This window comes from Microtus oregoni, unplaced genomic scaffold, assembly GCF_018167655.1.
Source record: "Microtus oregoni isolate MIOR12 unplaced genomic scaffold, Mior012 000050F_000, whole genome shotgun sequence".
NCBI classification, from domain to species: Eukaryota; Metazoa; Chordata; class Mammalia; order Rodentia; family Cricetidae; genus Microtus; species Microtus oregoni.
Window position 1 is genome coordinate 169702 of NW_024543224.1, and position 9285 is coordinate 178986.

Consider the following 9285-nt stretch of genomic DNA (forward strand, 5'->3'; position numbering starts at 1 on the left):
CAAATGAGATTTCTGAGTTTGGTTATTATTATTTTGCCCCAATCTCAAAATCCCATGAGTTGTGGTGGATTACTTTTATGGATTTTGCATGTTGGAGCATGGCTGCATCTCTGAAATGAAACCAACTTTTTCCTCATGTTCTTGAATTCCAAGAATAGAATACCCATCCAAATAATACTAGAACAGATATTTACATCAAGAAACACTTCAAACATCATAATTCTAGATTCCTAGATCATAACACAAACAAAACAAACAACCAATACAATATGCCTCCTCTAGAAGTCAGCAATATTATTGCAATAGGCCTTGAGTAAAGCAATTTAAAATCTAAAGTCCAAGAAAAAACTTCAAAATAGCAATTATGAATATGTTCAAGGACTTTAAAGAAGATATGAATAAATGCTTCATTGAAGACCATTAAAACAATATCTAATAGTTGAGTAAAATAATGAAAATAAAAATTTTCCAGGATAAAAACAAATTTAAACAATACGTAGCCACAAATCCAGTCTTACAGAAAACTATAGAAGGAAAATCACTAACCAAGGAGTCCAACAATGCCCACAATAACTCAGTCATCTAGAGACCTTTCACCAGCGCAACTCAAAGAAGGGAAACACACAAACCCTACTACTAAAAGAGTGACCGGAGTTAACAACCACTGGTCATTAATATCACTTAATGTCAATGGGCTCAACTCACCTATAAAAAGGCACAGGCTAAGGGATTGGATACGAAAACAGGATCCAACATTCTGCTGTCTACAAGAAACACACCTCAACCACAAAGACAGGCACCTACTCAGAGTAAAGGGCTGGGAAAAGGCTTATCAAGCAAATGGACCTAAGAAACAAGCAGGTGTGGCCATACTAATTTCTAACAAAGTTGACTTCAAACTTAAATCAATCAGAAGAGATGGAGAGGGACATTTTATACTCATAACAGGAACAATTCATCAGGATGAAGTCTCAATCCTGAATATCTATGCCCCTAATATAAAAGCGCCCACGTATGTAAAAGAAACATTAATAAAACTCAAGGTAGCCATCAAACCACACACACTAATAGTAGGAGACTTCAACACTCCTCTCTCACCAATGACCATATATATGGTCAATCAAACAGAAACCTAACAGAGAAATTAGAGAATTAATGGAGGTAATGAAGCAAATGGACTTAACAGACATCCATAGATTATTCCACCCGAAGAGGAAAGAATATACCTTCTTCTCTGCAGCTCATGGAACCTTCTCGAAAATTGACCACATACTCGGTAACAAAGCTAACTTACACAGTTACAAAAAAATATTAGCGTCTTATCAGATCACCATGGATTAAAGTTAGAATTCAACAACAATGCTACCCCCAGAAAGCCTACAAACTCATGGAAACTGAACAGTCAACTACTGAACCATACCTGGATTAAGGAAGAAATAAAGAAAGAAATTAAAGTCTTCCTGGAATTCAATGAAAATAAAGAAACAACATACTCAAACTTATGGGACACTATGAAAGCAGTCCTAAGAGGAAAGTTCATCGCACTAAGTGCCCACTTAAAGAAAACAGAGAAAGCACATATTGAAGACTTAACAGCCCACCTGAAAGCTCTAGAAAAAAAAGAAGCAGACTCACCTAGGAGGAGTAGAAGATTGGAAATAATCAAACTGAGGGCTGAAATCAACAAAATAGAAACACAGAAAACAATCCAAAGAATCAATGAAACAAAAGCTGGTTCCTGGAGAAAATCAACAAGATTGATAAACCCCTATCCAAACTAATCAAACGGCAGAGAGAGAATACGCAAATTAATAAGATCAGAAATGAAAAGGGGGACATAACCACAGACACAGAGGAAATTCAGAGAATCATCAGATCTTATTACAAAAGCCTGTATAACACAAAACTGGAAAATGTAAAAGAAAGGGACACTTTTTTAGATAAATACCATATACCAAAGTTACACCAGGACCAGGTGAACAATCTAAACAGACCTGTTGGTCGCGAAGAATTAGAAGCTGTTATCAAAAACCTCCCTACCAAAAAAAAGCCCAGGACCAGATGGTTTCAATGCAGAATTCTACCAGAACTTCCAAGAAGAGCTAATACCCATACTCCTTAATGTATTCCACAATATAGAAACAGAAGGGTCATTACCAAATTCCTTTTATGAAGCTACAGTTACTCTGATACCAAAACCACACAAAGACTCAACCAGGAAAGAGAATTACAGGCCTATATTACTCATGAACATCAACGCAAAAATTCTCAATAAAATACTGGCAAACCGAATCCAAGAACACAATAGAAATATTATCCATTATGATCAAGTAGGCTTCATCCTAGAGATGCAGGGCTGGTTCAACATACGCAAATCTATCAATGTAATACAGCATATAAATAATCTGAAAGAAAATAACCATATGATCATCTCATTAGATGCTGAAAAAGCATTCGACAAAATTCAACATCCATTTATGTTAAAAGTCTTGGAGAGATTAGGGATACAAGGGTCATACCTAAATATAATAAAAGCTATATACAGCAAGCCGACAGCTAACATCAAATTAAACGGAGAGAAACTCAAAGCCATCCCGCTTAACTCAGGAACACGACAAGGATGTCCACTCTCTCCATACCTCTTCAATATAGTACTTGAAGTTCTAGCAATAGCAATAAGACAACATAATGGGATCAAGGGGATTCGAATTGGAAAGGAAGAAGTTAAACTTTTGTTATTCGCAGATTATATGATAGTGTACTTAAGTGACCCCCAAAACTCCACCAAATAACTTTTACAGCTGATAAACAGCTTTAGTCATGTGGCAGGATACAAGATCAACTCCAAAAAATCAGTCGCCCTCTTATACACAAAGGATAGGGAAGCAGAGAGGGAAATCAGAGAAGCTTCACCATTCACGATAGCCACAAACAGCATTAAATATCTTGGGGTAAATCTAACCAAGGAAGTGAAAGATCTATTTGACAAGAACTTTAAGGCACTGAAGAAAGAAATTGAAGAGGATACCAAAAAATGGATGGATCTACCTTGCTCTTGGATTGGGAGGATCAACATAGTAAAAATGGCAATTCTACCTAAGGCAATTTATAGATTCAATGCAATCCCCATCAAGATCCCATCAAAATTCTTCACAGATCTGGAGAGGACAATAATCAACTTTATATGGAAAAACAAAAAAACCCAGGATAGCCAAAACAATCCTATACAATAAAGGATCTTCTGGAGGCATTACCATCCCTGACTTCAAACTCTATTACAGAGCTACAGTAATGAAAACAGTGTGGTACTGGCATAAAAAGAGAGAAGTCGACCAATGGAATAGAAAACCCAGATTTAACCCACAAACCTGTGAACACCTCATTTTTGATAAAGGAGCTAAAAGTATACAATGGAAGAAAGAAAGCATCTTCAACAAATGGTGCTGGCACAACTGGATGTCAACCTGTAGAAGAATGAAAATAGACCCACATCTTTCACCGTGCACAAAACTCAAGTCCAAATGGATTAAAGACCTCAATATCAGCCCGAACACACTGAAAAGGATAGAAGAGAAAGTGGGAAATACCCTACAACAGCTGGGCACAGGAGATCGCTTCCTATGTATAACCCCAGAAGCACAGACATTAAGAGTAACATTGAATAAATGGGACCTACTAAAACTGAGAAGCTTCTGCAAAGCAAAGGACACTGTCACTAAGACACAAAGGCAACCTACTGACTGGGAGAAGATCTTCACCAACCCCTCAACAGACAAAGGTCTGATCTCCAAAATATATAGAGAACTCAAGAAACTAGACTTTAAAATGCTAACTAACCCAATTAAAAAATGGGGCACTGATCTGAACAGAGAATTCTCAACAGAAGAAGTTCAAATGGCCAAAAGACACTTAAGGTCGTGCTCAACTTCCTTAGCAATCAGGGAAATGCAAATCAAAACAACTTTGAGATATCATCTTACACCTGTCAGAATGGCTAAAGTCAAAAACACCAACGATAACCTTTGCTGGAGAGGCTGTGGAGGAAGGGGTACCCTCATCCATTGCTGGTGGGAATGCAAACTTGTGCAACCACTATGGAAGTCAGTGTTTCGGATTCTTAGGAAATTCGGGATCAACCTACCCCTGGACCCAGCAATACCACTCTTGGGAATATACCCAAGAGATGCCCTATCATATGACAAAAGCATTTGTTCAACTATGTTCATAGCAGTATTATTTGTAATAGCCAGAACCTGGAAACAACCTAGATGCCCTTCAATGGAAGAATGGATGAAGAAAGTATGGAATATCTACACATTAGAGTACTACTCAGCGGTAAAAAACAAAGACTTCTCGAATTTTGCATGCAAATGGATGGAAATAGAAAACACTATCCTGAGTGAGGTATCCCAGACCCAAAAAGATGAACATGGGATGTAATCACTCATAATTGGTTTCTAGCCATAAATAAGGGTCACGGAGTCTACAATAGGTGAATCTAAAGAAGCTAAGTAAGAAGGGAAACCCAAGGAAAAACATATAGTTATCCTCTTGGCTAAGGGAAGTAGACAAAATTGCCGGCGAGAAAATTGGGATCTTGGGGTGGGGTGGGTTGGGGGTAAGGGGAGATGGGGAGAGAAAAGTTAGAAGGGAAGGAGGTCGGGCCTCGGGAAAGCAGGATGATTGGGATAAAGGAAGGTTGGACAGGGGAGCACGGAAACACAATTCTTAGTTAAGGGAACCACTTTAGGGTTGGCAAGAGACCTGACCCTAGAGGGGCTCCCAGGTGCCCAAGCTGAGGTCCCCAGTTAGTTCCTTGGGCAGTTGAGAATAGGGAACCTGAAATGACCCTATCCTTGAGCAATACTGACGAATATCTTGCATATCATCATAGAACCTTCATCTGGTGATGGATGGAGATAGAGACAGAGACCCACACTGGAGCACTGGACTGAGCTCCCAAAGTCCCAATGAGGAGCAGAAGGAGGGAGAACATGAGCAAAGAAGTCGGGACCACGAGGGATGCACCCACCCACTGAGACAGTGGAGCTGATCTATTGAGAGCTCACCAAGACCAGCTGGACTGTGACTGAAAAAGCATGGGATAAAACTGGACTCTCTGAACATGGCGAACAATGAGGGCTGATGAGACTCAAAGGACAATGGCACGGGGGTTTGATCCTACGTAATGTGATGGCTTTGTGGGAGCCCAGCCAGTTTGGATGTTCACCTTCCTAGATATGGACGGAGGTGGGAGGTCCTAGGTAACCACAGGGCAGAAAACCCTGACTGCTCTTTGGACTAGAGAGGGAGGGGGCAAGGAGTGGGGGGAGGGGGAGAAGGGTGGGAGGAGGGGGCGTAGGTTGGGAGGAGGGGGAGGGAAATGGGAGGCTGGGAGGAGGTGGAAACTTGTTTTTTGTTTTTTTGTTTCTCCTTTTCTCAATAAAAAAAGAAAAAAAATAATGAAAATAATTCAAGATATGAAAACAGAACGTAACAAATAAAATCACTAAAGAAAAGTGAAACCAAAATAAAACTGGAAATTAAAAATTCAGGAATTCAAATAAAAAGCTTAGAAGTAAGGAAGAAAGGAATAGTTCAATCAAATGAAATGTTAAATGCTCTTTTATTTTATTTATTTTTAAAATCCTTTTTTTTTTTTTTTTTGGTTTTTCGAGACAGGGTTTCTCTGTGGCTTTGCAGCCTGTCCTGGAACTAGCTCTTGTAGACCAGGCTGGTCTCGAACTCACAAAGATCCGCCTGCCTCTGCCTCCCGAGTGCTGGGATTAAAGGCGTGCAAGATATATTTATTTATTACGTACACAGTGTTCAGCCTCCATGTATGCCTGCAGGCCAGAAGAGGGCACCAGACCTCATTACAGACGGTTGTAAGACACCATGTGGTTGCTGGGAATTGAACTCAGGACCTCCGAAAGAGCAGTCAGTGCTCTTAAACATCTGAGCCACCTCTCCAGCCCTCTTAAATGCTCTTTTAAAATACACAGGTATAAAAGCTACAGGAAATGTGAAAAGGACAAACCTACAATAATAAGTATAGAGGAAGGAGAAGAAACTCAGGTTAAAGGCAAAGAAAATATAATAAAATCATAAAAGGAAAATTCTCCAATCTAAAAAAAGAGATGTCTCTCAAGGTGCAAGAGAAATACAGAACACCAAGTAGGCAGGAACAGAAAAGAACCTTCCCACAACACATAATTATCAAACACTAAGTATAAAGAACAAAGATAGGATATTAAAAGTGGCAAGGGGAAAAGACCAAGTCACATACAAAGGCAAGGCACATTAGAATAACACCTTACTCAGAGACTTTGAGAGCCAAAAGGTTAAGGACAGATGTTCTGCAAACTCTGAAAGACCCCAGATGCCAGTCCAAGATACTATCTATAACAAAACTATCTTTCACAATCAACAGAGAAAAACATTTATCTTCTTATCCTTTTCAAATGTCTAGCCTATCTTCATATTAGTTCTCTTATAAGTAAATAACAGCATTTGAGAATTGTGTTTTTATATAATTCGCAGAGAACTGTACTTTTATATAATTCACAGAGTTGTTGTGGGGGATTAAATAGAAAAATAATCACATATTAATCATTCTTTAAATTGTTGCTGAATTGAGCCCTGCTAATATCATTTAAGAAGATAAGAGGCTGGGAAACTTCTAGGATTCACTTCAACTGACCCTGGCAGCCCCAAATAGCCTAATGGAAAAAGATAATAATTCTTTTGTCTATGAGTAGTTGGGCAACCACTTCCTTGTCATAAATCCCCATCTTGTTATATTCAGGATCTTACTTTATCACTAAGCTGTAAAAACAGCTTGAGCTTATAAATTTCAAGGCATAACAGCAACTTTGTTGAGAAAACTTTGTTGCCTTAAAATCATAAATTTTAAACAACTTTACTTTTTGAAATCATATTAATGAAAATGAAAATGTCAAATCTTTTCAGAGAAGCCACAACTCCACCAGATTACAGGTGCAATTTCTTAGATCTTAGATTTTTTTCCAGTGAAAAAAAATGTAGTGTGATATTTCATTTGTATTTTAATAAATAAAGCTTGACTGGAGATCAGAGAGTAAAACAGCCACACTGATCATCCAGAGACCGGGCAGTGGTGGCACACACCTTTAATCCTAGTCGTCACACTAGTTCACCACATAAGCCAGGTGATATTATGGTGCACGCCTTTAATACCAGTACTAGAAAGGAATATAAAACAGGAGGAGACAGGTCTCAGATGAGTCTCATTCTGAGGATTTGTGGAGGCAGGATTGACATTTTGGTCTGAGGTAGAGGTAAGAGCCAGTGGCTGGCTGCTTTGCTTTTCTGATCTTCAGGTTGAACTTCAGTATCTGTCTCTGGGTTTTCATTAATCATGCTACAAAGAAACATCATGATATTACTTTCACTGATTATCAAAGACCATTTATACCATTTTTATGCCTAGGCTTGATGTTGACTCTTGACTCACTGCCTCATTTTCCTTCAAACCTATTAAAACACTACATCCTTTAAATTTTATGTAAATTCCACTCTGTTCAAAGCATATAGTAACCATGTTTTTCTTTCTTGAAGTTTCCCCTTTGCTTGTTTCTCTTTCAAAGGAGCAAGTTAAGCTGTTGTTCCTAGTTTTGAATGATACACTGACATATGACATGCAAGGCATTTACTATTTTTTAATATATATGGTACTTTTTAAATTAAATAGAAAACTTTATGAACATCTTCCATCTACATTATAATTTGATGGATATCTCAAACATTTTTGTCAACTAAGCTTCTTCATTTTCTTTTTTATATGAATGAAAAATCCAATTGACTTTGCAGATTTGCTATGCTTTCCCTCATCTCTTTTTATAAAGTTAAGTTTTGTAAAATGAATATCTGCTCATTTAATAATACTAATATAAAACGGTCACAAAGGACATAGTCTCGTGTCTATCATTTGATTATATTTCTAGGTATTGAGTGCTATCATATGACTAATTGGTCTTGATCTCTTAATGATTTTTATTTAGTCATTTATAGGGTCTCACAATGTATCTCTGGCTATGTACTTGCAATGTAGACCAGGCTGGCCTTAAACTCACGGAAATCTGCCTATCTCTTTTTCCAAGGACTAGGATTAGAGGAAAGTGCTACTATCCTGACCTGTTTAATGATTTAAAAAAAATCATTGTTTTGGATTTTCCCTCTTCAAAGTGGTCATACTTTGATGTCAGCTATGTATTAATCAAAATATAAAATTAATATAGTAATTTAGATCGAATTGTTTCTAAGGAGTATTGAAGTTTGGCTCTATTTACATAATTTGGAACCTCAGACATTTTATTTTCATTTCTTTTTTGGGTTATATTGGCTATCATTAAAACTCAAAAATACTAGCCGGGCGGTGGGCACACGCCTTTAATCCCAGTACTTGGGAGGCAGAGGCAGGCAGATCTCTGTGAGTTCGAGGCCAGCCTGGTCTACAAGAGCTAGTTCCAGGACAGGAACCAAAAACTAAGGAGAAACCCTGTCTCGAAAAATCCAAAAAAAATTATACTTTTAAACTCTAATTTCCATTTTTTTTCATTTTCGGGACATAAACAATAATATTTTTCTTCTACTCTAATAATACATATTTTATGTATAGTTATGTTAGAATGCATAAGAACACCAGAACTTATTTTTTATATCTAGTTGTAACTTAATGCCTATTGATCAAGTTTTTTACCATTTTTCTATCCTTGTACTCTCCTAGCCTTTGGTAACTACTATATGTGCTTTTGTGACATCACTTTTTGTGAGTTTATAAATGGGTGATATTATACAGTTTTTGTCAATCTTTACTTCATCCACATACGTTTTATCTTCAGGAACTCAGTAAAAGAACAAAAGATGCTTTACATATTTTTAAGATTCAATCGTCTGTCATAGGAATAAATGAAGTAAAAAAATACGATTATCTGTAAAGTACAAAGAGGTCAGATTTTTAGGCTAGCTAGATAACAGAAAACTTAAGAGTTCTTTTCCATGACTGCATTAATTAGAGGAAATAGTATTTACATGCTATTATTTTCAATAATATTTCTAATAAGGTAACAAAGTGAAATTTAATAACAAAGAGAAGTTTTTCTCCTGAAAGGGTTGTCTTTTCTCTACTGTTTAGCCAGACTTACATACATATTTTCAATTTCTTTGTCTTCAGGACAAGTGTGGGCACATTCTTCATGAGCATAGACATTGTGGAGATAGCGCCAGACTCCTGAGAATTCTGCT